This window comes from Schistocerca serialis, chromosome 1 (assembly GCF_023864345.2).
Source record: "Schistocerca serialis cubense isolate TAMUIC-IGC-003099 chromosome 1, iqSchSeri2.2, whole genome shotgun sequence".
NCBI lineage: Eukaryota > Metazoa > Arthropoda > Insecta > Orthoptera > Acrididae > Schistocerca > Schistocerca serialis.
Window position 1 is genome coordinate 460,909,978 of NC_064638.1, and position 20,573 is coordinate 460,930,550.

The following is a 20,573-nucleotide window of genomic DNA, read 5'->3' on the forward strand; positions in this document are numbered from 1 at the left end:
CATGTAGGACTTTTGCAATGCCAGAAAACTCTAGTAAGACCCAAGAAGATCTACAGAGGATTAACACAGGAATAGACAGTTGGCGGTCAACATAAATATATTCATCACCATATCAAAAGCAAGTTATCATCATCTGCTGAACACAATCCTCTTCTGCTCTGCTACTGAACACAATCCTCATCTGCACTTCTGTGTATATTACAATCTTCATCTACTTGCATCCAAGTTTGTGTAGCCTGTTTCTTTATGCTGTCACTCCATCATCTGTTAGATCTCCCATTGCTTGTTTCTTATCATAAGGAGTTCAACACAGCATCTCCTTACTCCATCTCCCATTATTTTGTCTCTCTATGCCCAGCCTGTCTACATTTGTCACTAGCACATTGTCCAACTTATACAGGAACTGACATACATTATATGGTCAGCCGTTCTTCTCCAACACATCATACAATAGAAGAAACTATTAGCATTCTTAATGAATGAATATCGCCTGATATATGTATACAGTTGTGGTTATGTTTGTAGTCATCCTGTATCACCTGGTGTGTGAAGTATTATGAAAACACAGAAATATTGACAATGAAAGCCACCCTCTCTCTGAAAACAATGTACACCTTTAATGTGTACTGCTTTAAGCACCATGCAGTTTCAGCCAAACTGTTGGCTGCGATATGTGAGTAACACAATAGTTTTTTGGTTACATCCAAAATTGTAAGTTCCATCATTATATTAACATTCTGCATAAGAACCACATCTACTAGAATTTTCATACACACTAAAACAACTGACGGCACAGTTTGTTGCAGGTTGTGGAGGTCCACAGAACTGCCAGTGGCAACCTAGGACACACCAACGCGTACCTACATGTCAAATCGCACAATCATTCAACTCAAAAGTGTTCTGTTCTACACACTGGCCACCTGAGGCCATCACATCAGCAATGCAAGCAGTATTAAGCATGTTCTGAGCTGATAGATATGCCAGAAAAAGAAAAACAAGAAGAACTGCAAAGTTCAACATGAAGCTAAACAAACAAAATTGAGAAATGTCATAGGGATCAGTAATCAAATAGGCAAGGTGTTTCACTGAAGAGGCTTCAAACCAGTTTTCCGAAGGGGCTGCAGAATTTTATAGATCCCATTAAGGATGAAGTAAAAAACCCTCTAACAGCAAATGTTTACTGGATACATTGTGAATCAGTGCTCTGTACAGGGCTATTACAAATGATTGAAGCGATTTCATAAATTCACTGTAGCTCCATTCATTGACATATGGTCATGACACACTACAGATACGTAGAAAAACTCATAAAGTTTTGTTCGGCGGAAGCCGCACTTCAGGTTTCTGCCGCCAGAGCACTCGAGAGCGCAGTGAGACACAATGGCGACAGGAGCCGAGAAAGCGTATGTCGTGCTTGAAATGCACTCACATCAGTCAGTCACAACAGTGCAACGACACTTCAGGACGAAGTTCAACAAAGATCCACCAACTGCTAACTCCATTCGGCGATGGTATGCGCAGTTTAAAGCTTCTGGATGCCTCTGTAAGGGGAAATCAACGGGTCGGTCTGCAGTGAGCGAAGAAACGATTGAACGCGTGCGGGCAAGTTTCACGCGTAACCCGCGGAAGTCGACGAATAAAGCAAGCAGGGAGCTAAACGTACCACAGCCGACGGTTTTGAAAATCTTACGGAAAAGGCTAAAGCAGAAGCCTTACCGTTCACAATTGCTACAAGCACTGGCACCCGATGACAAAGTCAAACGCTTTGAATTTTCGGCGCGGTTGCAACAGCTCATGGAAGAGTATGCGTTCAGTGCGAAACTTGTTTTCGGTGATGAAGCAACATTTTTTCTTAATGGTGAAGTGAACAGACACAATGTGCGAATCTGGGCGGTAGAGAATCCTCACGCATTCGTGCAGCAAATTCGCAATTCACCAAAAGTTAACGTGTTTTGTGCAATCTCACGGTTTAAAGTTTACGGCCCCTTTTTCTTCTGCGAAAAAAAAAAACGTTACAGGACACGTGTATCTGGACATGCTGGAAAATTGGCTCATGCCACAACTGGAGACCGACAGCGCCGACTTCATCTTTCAACAGGTTGGTGCTCCACCACACTTCCATCATGATGTTCGGCATTTCTTAAACAGGAGATTGGAAAACCGATGGATCGGTCGTGGTGGAGATCGTGATCAGCAATTCATGTCGTGGCCTCCACGCTCTCCCGACTTAACCCCATGCGATTTCTTTCTGTGGTATTATGTGAAAGATTCAGTGTTTAAACCTCCTCTAACAAGAAACGTGCCAGAACTGCAAGCTCGCATCAACGATGCTTTCGAACTCATTGATGGGGACATGCTGCGCCGAGTGTGGGAGGAACTTGATTATCGGCTTGATGTCTGCCGAATCACTAAAGGGGCACATATCGAACATTTGTGAATGCCTAAAAAAACTTTTTGAGTTTTTGTATGTGTGTGCAAAGCATTGTGAAAATATCTCAAATAATAAAGTTATTGTAGAGCTGTGAAATCGCTTCAATCATTTGTAATAACCCTGTACATTGGGAAAACTGGAAGGCCCACATAGCAAAACATAAGCATTCTGTTCATTTTGGGCAATATGATCGATCAACATTGCAGAATTAAACTGGGGTTTTGAGTGGCCTATAGTTTCCTGAAGTCAGAAATTTAGAGACAGCCATTTGTGTGCTTGCACAAATTAAGATAGGCACTTGAAATACCAGTGCAGCTTAACAATCCCTACCGAGAGAACAGCTGCTGATTCCCAACCATCCTTTTACCATGTTCATTGTGCAATTGTATGTCAGTGGTTTCACTGACACTGTTGTGACCAACTAAATGGACAGCACATGCTGAACTGGTTTCGGTTTTCTGTATGTAAAAGCAGGAAAACAGGCCCCACAAGCTTGTCATTGATTTGCGGTGACTGCCAATTACCAGTAAGCCACCTGCCTCACAAATGGATTGCTGTCTTTCCTAACACCAACCACTAGTATTTTATGGCCAATAAAGTCTAAGAAATTTGATGGTTGTGGTCTTATGACATAGAAAAGAAATGTATTGAAGTACCCACTCCCCAACTAAGCCATTCTATTCCTGAGAAGGACTGCTGCAACACAACAAAGTCTTCTGGTGTTTTGGTATTTTAGCATTTTAAATACTTTATAAAATGACTTATGCTTTGGTATTTTAGCATTTTAAATACTTTATAAAATGACTCAGCAGAAGGATTTTAATCACAGTTGCTATAACATACTCAAATCCTGTTATTTCTCTTATCTTTTCTTTGTATGTATCCAACAAGCATCTTTCCATTGTTCGATGAGCAGCCCTAAATTTTTGAACTGTTTTTGCATGTTTCGTTTCCGTAACCTAGTACTGGTTGAATGAACCTCAAACCACTTTTATCCAACTGTCTTTTTCTTTTTTTAAAGTCTCTGTCCATTTGTTATTTCCTCCCTCTAGTAGTGAAATTCTGGATCCATAGCAAACAAAATAATGTCATCTGCAAGTTGAGGGTGGTTCCGATAAGTTTGTTTTTGCATTTTGTCCTTTCTTCCAGTTTAAGATTCAAAGAACTGTTCCAAGGCTATGGAAAATACGAGTCACATTGGCTAACTTCATTCTCAGTTGTGAACACCCCTCCCACCCCCCCCCTTCCCCTCTCTCTCTCTCTCTCTCTCTCTCTCTCTCTCTCTCTCTCTCCTGAAGTAATTGAGTGGAAGTTACAGCTTTGTTGTACATATTTTTCTACAAATTGACTTAGATATAGTCTATTTCATGATTCTTGAATATTGCCAGCAAGTGTTTTATTATGATAATGAAACACTTTGCCATATTCTGTAATTTCCAAAGAAAATAGTAACAAACAATTGTTGTTCCTTTGTTGAGGACCTGTAGGTGGGCCATATTGCTATACCCACTTCAAAAGCCATCTTATACATTTCTCCTTGTAAATTCTAGAGGATTAGTAAGGATTTTTGGAAAAATCTTCTGTACCACTGACAAAAAGCAAATGGGCTCAACGTCCTCAAACCTTCCCTGCTCTCTTTCATGTGGATTGCAAGTACAACATCGTTCCCACCATGTGCTATACTTTGTATAACTTTGCTAGTTTTGTTTTCACCATCTCTCTCCCTACTTTAATTATTGTTACTGTTAACCCATGACCCCCAGCGGCATTCCTTCTTTTCATTTGTTTCCCTCCTCCTTGTAGTAAAACTTTTGGAATGCACCCGCTCTCACAGCTTGTTGTCAACGTGTCCATTTTCTTAGGTGCGCTAAAACGATTTTTGAAGAAATCCTGAAATACCTCTAATGTGGTCTTCCAGTTTGCCATCACAACACATTCTAACCAATATAAAACATTGGAAAATTCAGGATGGAATGTATCAGTGTTATGAAAAGGATAGTTGCTACTTACCACATAATGGAGATGCTGAGTCGCAGATGGACACAGCAAACAGACTGTCAGAGTGGTCGTGTGTGTGTGTGTGTGTGTGTGTGTGTGTGTGTGTGTGTGTGTATTTCCGACGACACAGGGTGAGTAGCAACTATCCTTTTCATAATATTGTTAAATTCCATCCTAACTAATATAATATGATGTCTACCCAGCGTGTTAGTTTTGTTTTCTTCATATTTGAGCTATTCTCAGCTGTCTCCTTATTATCTTCTCATTGTACAGTGACATCATCTCATAAACAGTGCTGTTAGTTTATTCTATCTGACTTGTGCTGTAATTTAATTTTACTTCTTTTCTCTCCTTCTTCAATATTCTTGTGGCTTCTCAAATTTTGTTTTGTTTCCCGTCTTCACTTCAGCAACATGTGTTTTTTTTTCCAGTATATTATTTATTAAAGTGTTATTTCTCATACATAAGTCTCTTCATTCTTGAACACTGTAAGCTTTTCTGTTAGTTTTAACTGGTAGTCTTGTTACATGATTTTTTTAGTAATTAAACTGGCTTTGCACTTAACAAATTTATTATTATTATTATTATTATTATTATTATTATTATTATTATTACCACCTTTGGTGAATGATGCAACCAGCTGGTCATTAACAAACTTCCAGCATGCTGGAGTAGCTTGGGCCAGCAGCTTCTGTTAATCAGTAGAACAAAAAACCAGTCCAAGTTGCAAATTTTTACTTTTTATTCATTCAATGACTAGTTTTGAATGAAGACCCATTTTCAAATCATCTTAACAAAGCCGAAAATGGCATTTCCAAAGGTATAGAAAATGGGCAATGAACACTTACAGTGCTCTGTTATATGAGTGCACTGTAAATGTTCATTGCACTTTTTCAAAATCTTTGGAAATGCAATTTTCGACTTTGTTATCATGACTTGAAAATGGGTCTCGGCCCAAAATTAGTCACTGAATGAATAAAAAGTGAAAATTTACATTGTGGACTGGCTTTTCTCACTATCATTAACGGCTGTGGTATTCACAAGATCCAACATGGATAAAATATTAATAATAGTAATAATAATAATAATTGCTTCAACTCCTTGCGTGGAGCAAAGGGCTGCAACAAAGGATCACCCTCTTGTTCTGTCTTCTGCTAGTATTTTCACTTCTTCCCATCCTATTCCCCGCTGTTGACGTTCCCATTCAGCTGATCGTCTCCATGTCATTCTGGGCCTGCCTTGTCTCCGTCATCCCTGTGGGATCCAGTAAAGTACTTCCTTTGCAATATGTTCATTTGGTCTCTGGAGTGTATGTCCTAGCCATCGCCACTTCCTGCTACTTATGCAGTTCAGTTGGCTTCTGGTTGGTTCTTCCCAGAGTGTTTAGTTAGAGATGACGTTTGGCCACTGTACCTCCAGGATGGTCTGCAGACATCTGTTGTTGAATGTCTGCTGCTTATGTAGTAGCTGCTTTATCACTTTCCGTGTTTCACATCCACGTAGAATCACAGATTTTACATTTTTCAAATATCCACAATTTGTTCCTCAATGTTATTTCCTTTGATCACCAGATGGAGCGGAGAGTTGTAAAAGTGCCTTTGGCTTTGTTGATGCGGCTATTAATTTCCTCTGATGCACCACCATATGGTGTAATTATGCTTCCAAGGTAGCAAAACTTATCCAACCTTTTGATTACCTGGCTCCCAAACCTAAGCTCTGTGATGTTGTTATCATTTGCCAGCATGTCTTTTGTTTTCTTGGGCATTAATTTTCAAACTGACATCTTTTGCTGAAGACTTCATATCTTTTGGTTTCTCTTTCATGTTGTTGAGGCAGTGGGATAGCAGGCAAAAGTCAACTGCAAAATCTAGGTTTTCTGTGTGTGTTCCATTGCTCCATTTTATTCCTCTCACTTTATCAATTGCTTGCATCATTATGACATTCAGTACCATGTTAAATAGGGTCAGTGAGAGCATATGGCTGTGCTTAAACTCCTGGTTTCACTGTCATTGGAGTTGAAAGTGTACGTTGATTTTGAACCTGACACATGTAATTTTCAAACAAGCACTTGACAAGAGCATTTATTTTCCTGGGAATTCCAGATTTTGCAGCAAGCCCCATATTTTTGTTCTAATTATACTGTTGAATGGCTTTTCAAAGTCTACAAACAGCATGTGAAGTGGTGATTGGTATTCATATGAATGATCTGCTATTATTCTCATGGTGTTTATCTGGTCAATGCAAGTGACATTCCCTAAATCCTGCTTGGTCTCTTCTTATTTTCTTGTCTACACACGCTTTTATCCTATTTTGGATTATTCATGAGAGTATCTTGCTTGAGATTGACAGCAGGGTGATGCCTCTACGATTATCACAAAACGATAGGTCTCCTTTCGTGGGGAGCTTGATGATCATGCCTCTGTTCCAATCATTTGATACTTTTTCATTCTCCCATATGCCTGTCAGTAGTAGACGTAAAATTTTTGCTGTTATAGAGGAATTTACTTTCAGTAACTCTGGAGTGGAGATGTCCAGTCCTGAGTTTTTCCATGTTTTATTTGTTGGGCTGCTTTAGTGATATCTTCTTCAGATAATGATTCTACATAGTTGACATATCTTGTGGGAGTCCTTCCCCATCCACATTCTGATGAGTTACAGTGTCATCTGTAGTTTAACGGTTCACAACTTTCTCAAGATAATGTTTTCACCTCTGCACTTGGTCTTATTGATTTGTAAGTAGTTTTCCTTGCTTCTGTTTGATTGGCATATCACCCCAAAATTTCCTATTCGACAGTCTTCTTGGGATGTTGTAAAGGGTCTTGCTATCACCTCTGTTAGCTGCTGCCTCCGCCTTAGCTGTGAGATTATTGATGAAAGTTCTCTTATATTTTCTGAAACCCTTCTTCACCATCCTATTTAGTGCGCATGGTTCCTGTTGGATTTCTTCTTTTACTTCCCTTGCCTGTGCACAATTTAGCCAGAGTTTTGCCTTCCTCCTCTGCTGTATTGCATCCCAAGTATGGTCAGAGAACCATCTTGACTGCCGTGGCCCTTTGTTCCAAGAATTTCCTCAGCATTCTGTGTGTAGGTCATTTTCACTGCATCCCATTGACCATCAATGTCATTCTCTTCGATTCCTCCGCTAAGTACTTCAAAACGATTTCTCGGTTGGGTCAAGGACTCCTCTTGGGCTTGCGTATTGTCCAATTGTCCAACTTTCCAAAATTAAATCTGATCCCCTTCTGCCTACAATGTCCGTGTGTGCAGTTATTTTTAGACGGACTTGTTACAGACATCTGCTCTTCTTTTGTTCCTCACATCTAGAAGCGATCTTCGCCAGGTCCTGCTAATTGCAAAGTGGTCTATCTGGTTCTCTGTTTTGCCATTTGGTGTAACTCACAACACTTTGTGACCCTGTTTATGGGGGTAAATGGAACCTCCAGTGATCAGGTTAGACATTGTGCACAAGTCTGTGAGACGTTCTCCATTGTCATTTCGGATGCCCAACCCATGTTGCCCAATAATCTGCTCTACCCCACAGTCATCATTCCCAATTTTTGCCTTAAGATAACCCATCAGCAGGAGGATATATCTTTTCCAACACTTTTGTAGCATTTCTTGGAGATTGCTGTAAAACTTGTCTTACTCGTCGTCCTCAGACATTTCTGTTGGTGCATAATATTGTACACTGGTCACTGGTCTTACCTTCATTGCAAAGCGAGTGACTATGATTATCTCTGTAATTGGGTACCACTCTATTGAAGACTGCTTTGCTCTCCAGTCTAGTATTAATGCCACTCCTTCACTATGGACTTCATCTTTTCTTCTAGAATAAAGGAGGATGCTCCTTTCCTTTATTCTTCTTTCTCTAAATCCAGTTATTCTTGTTTCACTTAATCGTCAAATTTCTGATCTGTGTCATTCCATTTCTTGTACCACGTCCATTTGTTTTCGTGTTTGCCACATTGTTCTCAAGTTCCTGAATCCTGATCATGTCACCTTTTTCATTGCCAAGATTGTTATCTTTAAATATGGCTGATAATTGGTATTCTCTGCTGCAGTTTCTATTATATACTGGTTTCAGATTTAAATTTAATTCCAATTAATTTAGTGCCCAGTTTAATTTTGTTTCTTATTAACCTGTGGTTACCTGATATCCTGATGTGCTTTTTGACTGCCACATTGTTTACAGTTTATTTTCGGCAGATAATTGGTCTTAATTTCTAGTTATGTTGGCAATTTCTGTGTTCATTTTCTGCTGTTTTTCTTGAAAAATGTATTTAGGACGTACACTAGATTCCAGAAGTAGTCCTACTTTATCATCCATGATATTGAATTCAGAAAACTATCCTGTAATGCGAATTATTTTTGTTTAACAATGCTTATTTCTCCTCATAAAGATTCCTAACTCTGGCAGAGTATGAAAGTATGAAATGTGTCAATAAAGAAACGGGACTGGTTGTTGTGTGCATTTCTGGCTTTGTGTGACAAAGAGAAGAAGGAGGGGAATAACCTTGAGACTCTCTCTGACATGCGTGCAAAATTTCACGCCGCTGCTGTGGTTAGTCTGGCTGTGAGCCTTCTTAGGAAACGAGTCATGCATCTGAGTTACGTCGGAATTATGCTATGTTCTAAAGTGGAACAACATGTTAACATCAAATTCCTCAGAAAACTTAGAAAATCTGCCACAGAAATGATTTGTTGAAACAAGTTTATGGTGATCAGTGTCTATCTTGTATGCAAGTTTTTGAGTGGGTTGAGAGGTTCAAGGATGGTAGGGTAGACCTCACCAAAATCAGGCTGTCCTTCAGTTCAAAAACTGAAGAGAATGTGGAGAAGGTCAGTAGAATCGTTCGAGAAGACCGCCGCGTGAGCATTCAAGCAATTGCACAACTTGCCTGCATCCATAAGACAACCATTAGACAGATTTTGCACAATAATCTGGACATAAAGCTTTATGCTAAAGTGGTACCAAGAATCCTCACAAACGAGCAAAAGCAACATTGAGTGGACTACTATGCTGACACTCTTGAAAACATTGAAAATGACCCTGATTACCTTGGTAAAATAATTGTGTGTGCTGAAACATCCATGTTCCAGTACAGTTAAGAGACTAAGTGACCCCTCAGTCCCCTAGGAAGAAGAAAGTGTCCAAGAGAAAATCAAAATTTAAAGTAATGATGATTGCTTTCTTTGATATATGAGGGGTTACCTACATTGATACGTTGCCTGAAGGTCAGGCTGTCAGTCAAGCTTATTATGTAACTGTTCTGAAGGCCCGTCGTGAGCTCTGTGGAAGAATCGCTCATGGATTCCTCATCAGGACAGTGCATCTGCTGGCCTAGTTTGTGGAGAAAAACAACATTCCAGTGATGGAGCATCCACCATATTCACCTGATCTAGCACTGTGTGACTTCTTTCTCTTCCCAAAACTGAAGTCTGCGCTCAGAGGAACCAGGTTCGATTCTGTGGATGCAGTGAAGGAAAAAGCAATGAGCCTCTTCAACAGCATAACAGAAAAAGAAGTGTAACACAGCTTTTTTAATAAAGAGTTAGAGAATGAGTCTGGATTCTTTATTGCCACACCTAGTAATGAGGAGTAGCAGAAATTAGATTAACAGTACCCTTAACATCAAAGGTAGGGATCATGAAGTTGATGAAGTCAAGGAATTCTGCTGCATTAGAAACAAAATAACACACAATGGAATAAACGAGGAGGATGTAATAAGAAAACTAGCACATACAATGAACTGTGGGGAAACAGGAAAAAAGAAGAGAATCAAAGCATGTGAGATGTAGTGGTACAGAAAGATATTGAAACTTAGGTGGAGTGAAAAGATAAGGAATGAGGAGGTTTCTGCAGAATCAATGAAGAAAGCAACATATAGAAAACGCTGACAAGAAGAATGGATAAAGTGATAGGACACTTGTTGAAATATCAGTGAACAACTCCCATGGTACTAGAAAGGAACTGTGTATAGTAAAAACTGTAGAGGACCACAGAGATTGGAATACATCCAACAAATATTTGAGGATATCACTGTAAGTGTTAAAATAAAAAAAGATGTATATTGGTACACAGCCCAACAAAGAGGGTCAAAGAGCATTTGAGCATTTTTCTATGAGAATGGGAGATCTATAGCAACAAGACACAGCTGTGACAAAATATATTCATGGTTTCAAAAAGAGAAGAGGTAATATTGATATAATAAATATGGGAGAGAGTTATGAGTGTCATGAAATCTGTGGAGGGATATCAGTCTGGTAAATTTGTGATAAAAAATGCCACAGCTGAACAAGTGGCCAACTTATGAAGTTTAAAACAGTTTGTGTTTCTTTTATCTTTTATTGTTACTGAATGACAGTGTGTGGCTGTCTCGTGCAAGACTGTAGCTGTGGTGCAGAAAGATTTGGATTAAGAATTAGTTTCTAAAATGGAAAATACTGAGTGTATATGGAAATAACACACCTGAATCTATTTTGCTATTCAGTTTCAATTTAAACTGGATCCATTGTGATGTTATGAGTGCAAAAATTTTTGCCATACTACATTCAAATATTGAAGTTGTGATGATTGCAGAAAATATGACTGGGTAGAACTCAGATCAGGAATAGATGGTTAACTGTATGGTTGGGAGCAGAGTGTATCCAGTCTGAGGAGGAGAAATTTCCATAAATAAATGTCACAGGGCATATACAACTTGCTGAAGTTAAGATCTTTAAATCCACGCAGCTTGCCAACATTTATAACATGTTTTGCTTCAGTCATGCAATAGCATCAGTGAAAGTTTACCTTACACCCCCAACCACCCACCCTCCACACACACACACACACACACACACACACACACACACACACACACGGACACACACTCTAGGAAGTATTATGACTATACTTTAAAAAAGAATGGGGGAAGTGGCTGTAGTAGCAATTTCACATCCACAGCTGGATAAAGGCATCATCAAGACTATTACATTCATTACGTTCTTTAGTTGTTCTCATCTATGTTGTTCCTGTATGTTCGCTAATCCTCTACCCCATTCCATTAGATCATCTTCCTAATCTTTACATATCTCCTGGAATGCAACCAAGTTCTACCTTGGTTCATCACATCATTCATTGATTTGACTATATGTCTTGTTCATGTCGGTTTTAGTCTCACTACTGCAATTGTCGCATCTTCCTTTCCTGTTTCTTTTTTCCCCCTTCTATCTTTCAGGAATCCCTATTGCATAACTTTTCATTTCTTCCAGAGCAAACTGTGCATAAAAAGTCAGTGTATGGTAATATACATTCACTGTAAACTTTCCTTTCCAGACTCATCAGATACTTGGTTTTAAACACACTATCTAATTTACCAAAAGCACTACAAATAATTTTTACTCTGCTGTTCATTACTTTTGATGTCCATACAGTAACTGTTTTCAACTGCCTTGGCATAAAAACTCATCAATGTGATTTTGTTGTTAATTTGTATTAGTTTCTCTTTGCTGTATTTATTATACATTATGCTTTATTGGAATTGATTTTGAAGGCTACCGTCAGACGTACTTCGTGAAGTTTGTACAGATGTTGTAGTTTACCTACACTAGATGCAAACCGTATAATGTCATGGGCAAAATGAAAATGGTTCCAGTATGTTTAAATAAATTATTTTAAAAATATTGCTCTGGGACTACTGAAAGTAGTAGGCTGCAAGTCGAGGCTACAGTGTGAAGAAAAATTTGGGAACTAAGATACTGATACATAATAAAAAGAATGCAAAATAAAAAGAAACTGGGCTAGTGGAGAAATTTTTTAAGCTGTGTGTAGTTCATTTACAGTTCGTATGTTTACTTCTATGAGTAAAATGCAAAAAAGATGAAAATTTTGCTTAAACAAAAAATGTGGCAAGCAAAACAGCTCCACTCTTGGAAGGATACGTGTATCAGGATATCCAGCTGGGTTGGCAAGTTCCTTTTTCATGCATAATGTTTCAACAATTGACCTTCTTGTCTTTGTCAGATGCAGCATACAATGGTCTGAAATGTGTTTGGTTCCTAGACTGAATATATAGCAGCCCTTATCAACTGTACTTCACAAACTGGTAGGAGTTGAGTATCAAACCCATGTTGGACAGTTGCTTCCAGTTTTTGATGGAGACTGCTAGGACTATCACTGTGCATAAAAATTTAATCATTTACAGCTCTCCATGCAAGTCTACCCTGTGCAAGTCTCTGCATCTCTGAATGAGTGTGGTAACCTACTTCATTTTTGAACTTGTTTACTGCCTGTCTTAAGAGGCAGCTAAAAGGAGTCTCACACTTTCTGGCCCTATGAGTTCATGTCCCATTCTATGGTTTGACCTGCCACTTTCAAAATTCTACAACAGGGCAGGCCATATGGGCACATGCCCTTAGATTCGATTCCTGAATCTCTTGTCACGGCTTTGCATCTCCACCTGCGATTCAACTATTTGGGCGAGGACACTTGCTGGGGTATGTTATCTTCTTCCGTTGTCTCCTGTCCTCTTTTGCCCCCATGACAATATTGGATTTCTCTGCGCCCAATATCCAGCACAGTAGCCAGTCTGTTGTGGTGGGGTGGTCATGTACCCATTTGGTGGTAGCCCCCTGTCAACAGAGGGATCGCACTGCTGATGCCTGAGCTGTAAACTCCCCACATATGCCAAGGAGTAGATGCCTGTCTTCCTGGGGCATCAGGACTCCCGGTAATGGCCATCATGCCAATTGGCCTTTGCTGTGGCTGGGTGGCACCCGTAGGGAGAGCCCCTGATCAGAAAGGGTGGCATCAGGGCGGATGACGCGCAATAAAGCGGACTAAGTCACCTCTTGCTGGTGACCGTATGGCACCGGCATTCTCATAAGAAGGGCAAGATAGAATACAATGCCGACAGGTATGACCCTAAATTGTTTCCCTCCCTTGCTGCACCATGGGAGGAATGTAGAGCTACAGAACGGAGAGAGCCATACTCGCTTCAGTTTTTAGTCTGTAGCAGAACTGATAGGAATTCTTTTCTACTGTTGAAGCCTCAAGTTTTCATCGAACACCTTGAGGATAAGTTTGGAGAAGTGACAGCGCTGTCCAAGATGCAAAACAGTGCAGTCTTGATTCAGACAGCATCTCCAGCCCAATCCTGAGCGTTACTCACCTGTGACAAGCTGGGTAATATTCCTGTTTCCGTCACTCCCCATAAAAGCCTCAACATGGTCCAGGGGATCATTTTCCATCGTGACCTCCTCTTGCAGTCTAACAATGAGCTCCGCACCAATTTAGAACAGCAGGGTGTTCATTTCATCCGACGCATTTACAGGGGACTCAAAGACAACAGGGTTTCTACCGGTGCCTTCATCTTGGCCTTTGATGGCAATTCATTGCCTGAAAAGGTCAAGGTGATGGTTTACCACTATGATGTTAAACCAAACATCCCTCCCCCTATGTGTTGTTTTAAGTGCTGGAAGTTCAGGCGCATGTCTTCCCGCTGCACTTCCAGCACCACATGTCAAGACTGCGGACGTCCACTGCATCCAGATACTCCATGTGTGCCACCTCTCACTTGCGTCAGCTGTGGAGAGCACCACTCCCTCTGCTCGCCAGACTCCCCATTACTCCAAAAGGAGCAGAAAATTATGGAGCACAAGACCCTGCACCAGTTGACTTATACAGAGGCTAAATGTAAATTCGAAAGATTACACCCCATACGATTGACGACGACATATGCTGCAGCTACATCACCATCGCCGTCCCAAGTACCAGTGGTTCCTTATTTTGTGCCATGAACAGTGGGCCCTCTGGGCAACCAGAATACATCTGCCCCCTTGGTGGTAGGGGGCAAATTTTCCTCCATTGCACTCAAAGCACTTACTTAGGAAGCAAGGTCCCTCCAAACACAGGGGCCATTGGTCCCCTCCCCCCTGCCGGAGAAGCAACAGCCTCCTCTGACTCCTCTCATGTGGAAGGGGTCTCTTGGGGCTCTCTCTTCCAAGGTCTCCACTAATGCCATGGTGGACACTTGCCATTGGCTCAAGGAGCCAGAAGCTGCTGGACAATGAGCTTCATGATCCTCGTCCATGACTGAGCTGCTTCGGAGAAATCTTCCCAGCAAGCCCCTAAAGAGAAGTGAGAGAGCACACAAACTAAGTAGTAGTCTGCTAACAACAGGACCCCCTGGTGGCCCCAACACCACCACTCCCTATCAGTTCAGCATCTGAGGATGCAGTGGAGAGCTTAGCGTCCCCTGGGAACATCGATCTCACTGATGCCTCAGCCACCATAGAAACGGCTACAAATACTCAGTTAGAGGCAGCAGGTGACCCTGAGGCATAACCTGCCTCCTTGCACTGCTGAATCTCCCCACACGGTAACATCGATGTGGTGGTTGACCAGATAACTACAACAATCGTTTCTTTAGTGGAAAACACGATCCCTTGTTCCATAGGGTGCCAATGGCGTATGATAGTCCCTTGATGGTCCCCGGAAGTTGCTGAGGCAATTAAGGAGTGTCGGTGAACTCTACAGCAGCATAAGCAGCGCCCTTCCCTGGAGCACCTCGTAGCCTTTAAACTGCTCTGTGCCTGCATTCAACAGCTTATCAGAAGGCAGAAACAGGAGTGTTCGGAGAGGTATGTGTCAATGATTGGGTGTCATTCATCACCTTCCCAAGTCTGGGCAAAGATCAAACGAGTTTTTGGGTACCAGACCCCAACAGGTGTTCCTGGTGTAACATAAGTGGCGTATTATCTACTGACACAAAAGCGATTGCCGAGCACTTTGCTGAGCACTATGCTCGCGCCTCTGCATCGGAGAATTACCCCTCCAGCCTTTCGCACACTCAGACGGTGGATGGAAGAGAAAGTCCTCTCGTTCACTACACGCCATAGTGAACCCTATAATGCCCCATTTACAGAGTGCGAGCTCCTCGGTGCCCTTGCCATTGCCCTGACACAGCTCCTGGGCCTGATCGGATCCACAGTCAGATGATGAAACGTCTCGTCTGACTACAAACGACATCTCCTCGTGATCTTCTATCGGATTTGGTGCGATGGTGTCTTTCCATTGCACTGAAAGGGGAGCACCATCTTACCAGTGCTCAAACCCAGCACAAACTCGCTTGATGGGATAGCTATTGGTCCATCAGCCTCACCAATATTCTTTGTAAGCTGCTGGAACATATGGTGTGTCAGCGGTTGGGTTGGGTCCTGGCGTCACGTGACCTACTGGCTCCATGCCAGGGCAACTTCCACCTGGGTCGCTCTACCACTGATAATATTGAGTCCCTTGAGTCTGCCATCTGAACAGCCTTTTCCAAACGCTATCTTGTTGCCATCATTTTTGATTTACGAAAAGCATATGATACCACCTGGTGACAACATATCCTTGGCATGTTATGTGAGTGGGGTATCCGAGGCCTGCTCCCGATTTTTATCCAGAATTTCCTGTTGCTTCATACTTTCCATGTCCAATTTTGTGCCTCCTATAGTTCCCGCCCCTCCCCCCCCCCCCCCCCCCCACATATCTAGGAGAATGGGGTCCCACAGGGCTCTGTATTGAGTGTATCTTTATTATTAGTGGCCATTAATGGTCTAGCAGCAGTTGTAGCGCTGTCCGTCTCTGTATGCAGACGACTTCTGCATTTCATACTGCTCCAACAGTACTGGTGTTGCTGAGTGGCGCCTACAGGGAGCCGTCCACAATGTGCTGTCATGGGCTCTAGCCCACGGTTTCCAGTTTTTGGCTACAAAGTTGTGTTTTATGCACTTCTGTCGGTGTTGTACCGTTCATCCGGAACCAGAACTTTACCTCAATGACAAATCCACTCAGAGTAGTTGAGACATATCGATTCTTAGGACTGGTTGTTGACGCCCAATTGACTTGGCTTCCTCACCTCAGTCAGCTTAAGCGGAAGTGCTGGCAGCACCTCAATGACCTCCGCCGCCTGAGCAACACCAACTGAGGTGCAGATCGTTCTACGCTGCTGCAGCTCTACTGAGCACTTGTTCAATCCCCCCCCCCCTCCCCCTCCCCTCCGCCCCGTGGTTCATCTCCCGCATCGGCGGCCCTGGTCAGGGCTTACAATTGCAGTTCTCGTCCGGTCCCTTCTATCTGAGCTGTAGTCCCTGATTTTACCACCTATACTTGAGGTCCAGTCGTGTACACCTCCATGGTGTACACTTAGGCCGCGGATTCGCCTGATCCTTTCACATGGCCCAAAGAACTCAGTTCAACCCGTGGCTCTCCACTGTCACTTCATCTTGATTCTTGACATGTACCAAGGCCATGAAGTGATTTACACCAATGGCTCAATGGTTGATTGTCACGTTGGCTTTGCCTATGTCGATGGAGGACATATTGAACAGCATTCCTTGCCTGATGGCTATAGTGTTTTCACTGCAGAGCTGGTGGCTATATCTCATGCTCTTGAGCACATCCTTTCATGCCCTGGGGAGTCGTTTCTTCTGTGTACTGACTCCTTGAGCAGCCTACAAGCTATTGACCAGTGTACCCTCATCATCCTTCGGTAGCTACCATCCAGGAGTCCATCTATGCCCTGGAACGGTCCAGTCATTCAGTGGTGTTTGGTTGGACCCCAGGGCACATCAGAATCCCAGGCAACGAACAGGCTGGCCAAACTGGACTCACAGAAACCTCTTATGGAGATCAGCATTCCAATAACTGACCTGCGTTCATTTTTACGTCGCCAGTTTTTTCGGCTTTGGGAGACAGAATGGCATAGTCACAGTACGCACAACAACCTTTGTGTGAATGAGACTACGAATGTGTGGCAGTCCTCCATGCGTGCCTCTCGCAGGGTCTCTGTGGTTCTCTGCTGGCACTGAATTGGCCACACTTTTGCGACCCATGGCTACGTTCTGCGTCTGAAGATCCGCCTCAGTGTTGATGCATCACCGGGTTGACAGTGGCCCATATTCTGTTACACTGTCCCACTGTGACGGCCCTACTACGAAATCTTTAGTTACCAGACTCGTTGCTGCTAATTTTATCTGACAATGCCTCATTGACTGGTTTAGTTTTATGTTTTATTCGTGAGGGTGGGTTTTATCATTTGATATAAATTTTAGCACACCCTTTATCCCTCTGTGTCCTCCACCCTAGTGCTTTTAGGGTGGAGGTTTTAATGTGTTGCAGAGTGGCTGGCTTCTCTTCTCATGGTCAGTCAGCTATGGTAATCTGTTTTGTTGTTTTAATCTCTTCTACCTGTTTCTTGCGTTTCTGTGGTTTTCTTCTCCCCCTTTTTTTCCATTTAAGTGTTTGTTGTCCTTCTGTCGTTCATGTGGTTTTTCCTTTCCCTCCATTTTGTGTTGTCAGTCTTGCTTGTTTTATTCTCACTCTTGTGGCATTGTTTTATTTGGAATAAGGGACCAATGACCTAGCTATTTCGTCCCCTTCTCCTTCTTTTAAACCAGTCAACCAACTGTGGCAAACCTTTGGCTTTCCTCTACCATTTTCATTTCACTCAGTTACCAAATTAACTATTCCTTTATACACCAGGAGTTGTCCTATCAAGCTATACCTTCCTGTAGTCATTTGCACCTTAAATGCCTTTTCTGCCTGATTTGGTTCAGTATCTATACATTACCCTATCTATCCATTTAACCTTCAATGTTATATAACATTAGATATCAAAAGCTTCTATTTTCTTCTTGTCTGCATCGTTAACTGTCTGTGTTCCACTTACATATAAGACTATACTCCATACAGCTACCTCCAGGAGAGACTTCATAGGTCTTAATTTTTTTATATTGGGTTTTAACATATTTCTCATTATAAGAAACACAGTTCTTGCTATTGTCAGTCTGCATTTCATATTCTCTTTAGTATGAAAAGGAAAGTTGCGAATAACCATATAACAGAGATGCTGTGTCGCAGATAGGCACAACAAAAAGATTGTCACAAATAAACCTTTAGCCGACCGGAGTGGCCTGCGGTTCTAGGCGCTACAGTCTGGAGCCGAGCGACCGCTACGGTCGCAGGTTCGAATCCTGCCTCGGGCATGGATGTGTGTGATGTCCTTAGGTTAGTTAGGTTTAATTAGTTCTGAGTTCTAGGCGACTGATAACCTCAGAAGTTAAGTCGCATAGTGCTCAGAGCCATTTGAACCAAATAAACCTTTCTCGGCCAACACACATGACTACAGTCTCAGGCACTGCTGAAGCAGTGTGGTTGTAGTTGCCTGAGACTGCAGTCATGTGCGAGTCATGTTTGCGTGAGAGAGAGAGAGAGAGAGAGAGAGAGAGAGAGAGAGAGAGAGAGTGTGTGTGTGTGTGTGTGTGTGTGTGTGTCATCTATTTTGATGGAGGCCTTACTGGCTGAAATCTTCATTTGTGACAGTCTCTTTGTTGTGCCTATCTGTGACTCAGCATCTCCGCTGTACGGGAGTAGCAACTTTCCTTTTCATAATATTGTCACATTCCATCCTGCTCACTTCCTGTTCAAAATGTTTTGAAGTTTGTAAGTGCTTCAGTTCCTGTTGGTTCAACAGGAACGCATCACTCTATATCAAAGGAAGATACTGAAGCATTGGAACACATTTTTTAGTTCATTGACTGGCTAATTTCAGTACAAAACAGAGTGCTCAGAAGTTGTATAAATTGAAATCTTTAAGTCTTTGGACTTTTCACATACATCTTGGAACGATTGAAAATGCTTGAAAACTGAATCTCTTATTCATACTTCAAAACCAAAATTATGTTAAATAATGCTAGGTTTTGATTTTTATGAGCCTGTTATGTGATAATGTGGTAATAAAACAGGTTTTATGTATGGAAAAAATTTCAATTGTTTATAAAACCTGTTCAACCTACAAGTGGAAGCTCTCCTTTTCAGGGAAAGTAGAACTATATGGTACTAATAAACAATAATAATAATAATAATAATAATAATAATAATAATAATAAAAATAATAAAAATAAAAAAAGGGTTGGTATTTTTGAAAAAAAAAATTTCTCTAAATTATAAAAAAAAAGTTCAGAACACTATAGGAAAAGAATTTTGACAGATAAGTCCAAATGGAGGATTTCTTTGTAATCATAAAGCAGTTATCATTCATATTAAAAAAAAAAACCTACAAAATATCTAGAACTGTTCCCAAAATATAGCATTTTAAAATTTTTTCCAAAATTCATATCTTCAAAATGGTATGCGCAATGGCTGTATCTCAGAGCAGAAATTTTTTTTTTTTGTAGAAAACAAAAAAATACTTGTTCCTTACTTAGTCCTTCATTTTAACATATGCTAAATTCAATAACATCAGAGACTATGAAGGAAAGATTTTTTTCCTAGCCTGCCTGAATTGATATGAACTATGCCTCATCTTTTAATTTCTTTTTACAACACTGCCTATTTTGTTCTATTTTCAGGTTCCTCTGCAATCCTCACAGAATTAAAATCTCATCAGTAAACATTAAAGTTTTTATTTCTTCTCCGTGGACATTAATTACTTTTCAAGATGTCTCCTTAGTTTCCTTCACTGCTTGCTGCACGCACAGATTGAATAATGGCTTCAACCTTGCCTCTCTTTCATATCATTGTACTCTTATAACTGCTGTCTGATTTCTGTACAAGTTGTAGATAACCTATCACTCCATGCATTTCATCCCTATTATTTTCAGAATTTCTAGATGTGTTGGAACTCAGAAATTTTCTGTAAATCTGCAAATACTGTGAACATAGTTTTTCCTTCGTGCTTAGCTACCACGGGGCCCCAGTCTTTCCAGCATTTTTTCCCTTCCATGCTGCATGTATACCCTCTTGCTATTCTTTTTCCCCTCACTTGGTGGGGAACATGTCTGGGGTGTTACTGGGAATGTTCTGCGTTGTCTGTCGATGACGTAAGAACAGTCTCACCATTGTTTTTGCTTCCTTTTCCTTTCATTGTTTCCTTTCTCCTCTCGTTCCCCCACTTCGGTGTTTGAGGTTCCTCTTTTTCTTCTTCCTCCCTGTTCACTCCTGAAGACTAGCCCATGCGTCTGACGCTTAACAGGTGAGTGGGTAATGCATAATTCTCAGCCTCGGGTCGACAGGTAGGGTTTGCATGTACCCCCTGGTACAGGTCAGGCCCAGGGAGGGGTGATTGCCCGAGCTGCAACCTTCCCAAATTGCTGATTGGTGCCTCTGTCAGGTATT

General features: G+C 41.5%; 1 protein-coding gene across 10 annotated transcripts in view; it reads left to right on the forward strand.

Annotated features, from left to right (window-relative positions):
* The window catches only part of LOC126473268 (nucleolar transcription factor 1-A-like), a 216,924-nt gene that overhangs the window by 36,565 nt on the left and 159,786 nt on the right, over positions 1 to 20,573 (forward strand). The gene's annotated exons all lie outside the window — the stretch shown is intronic.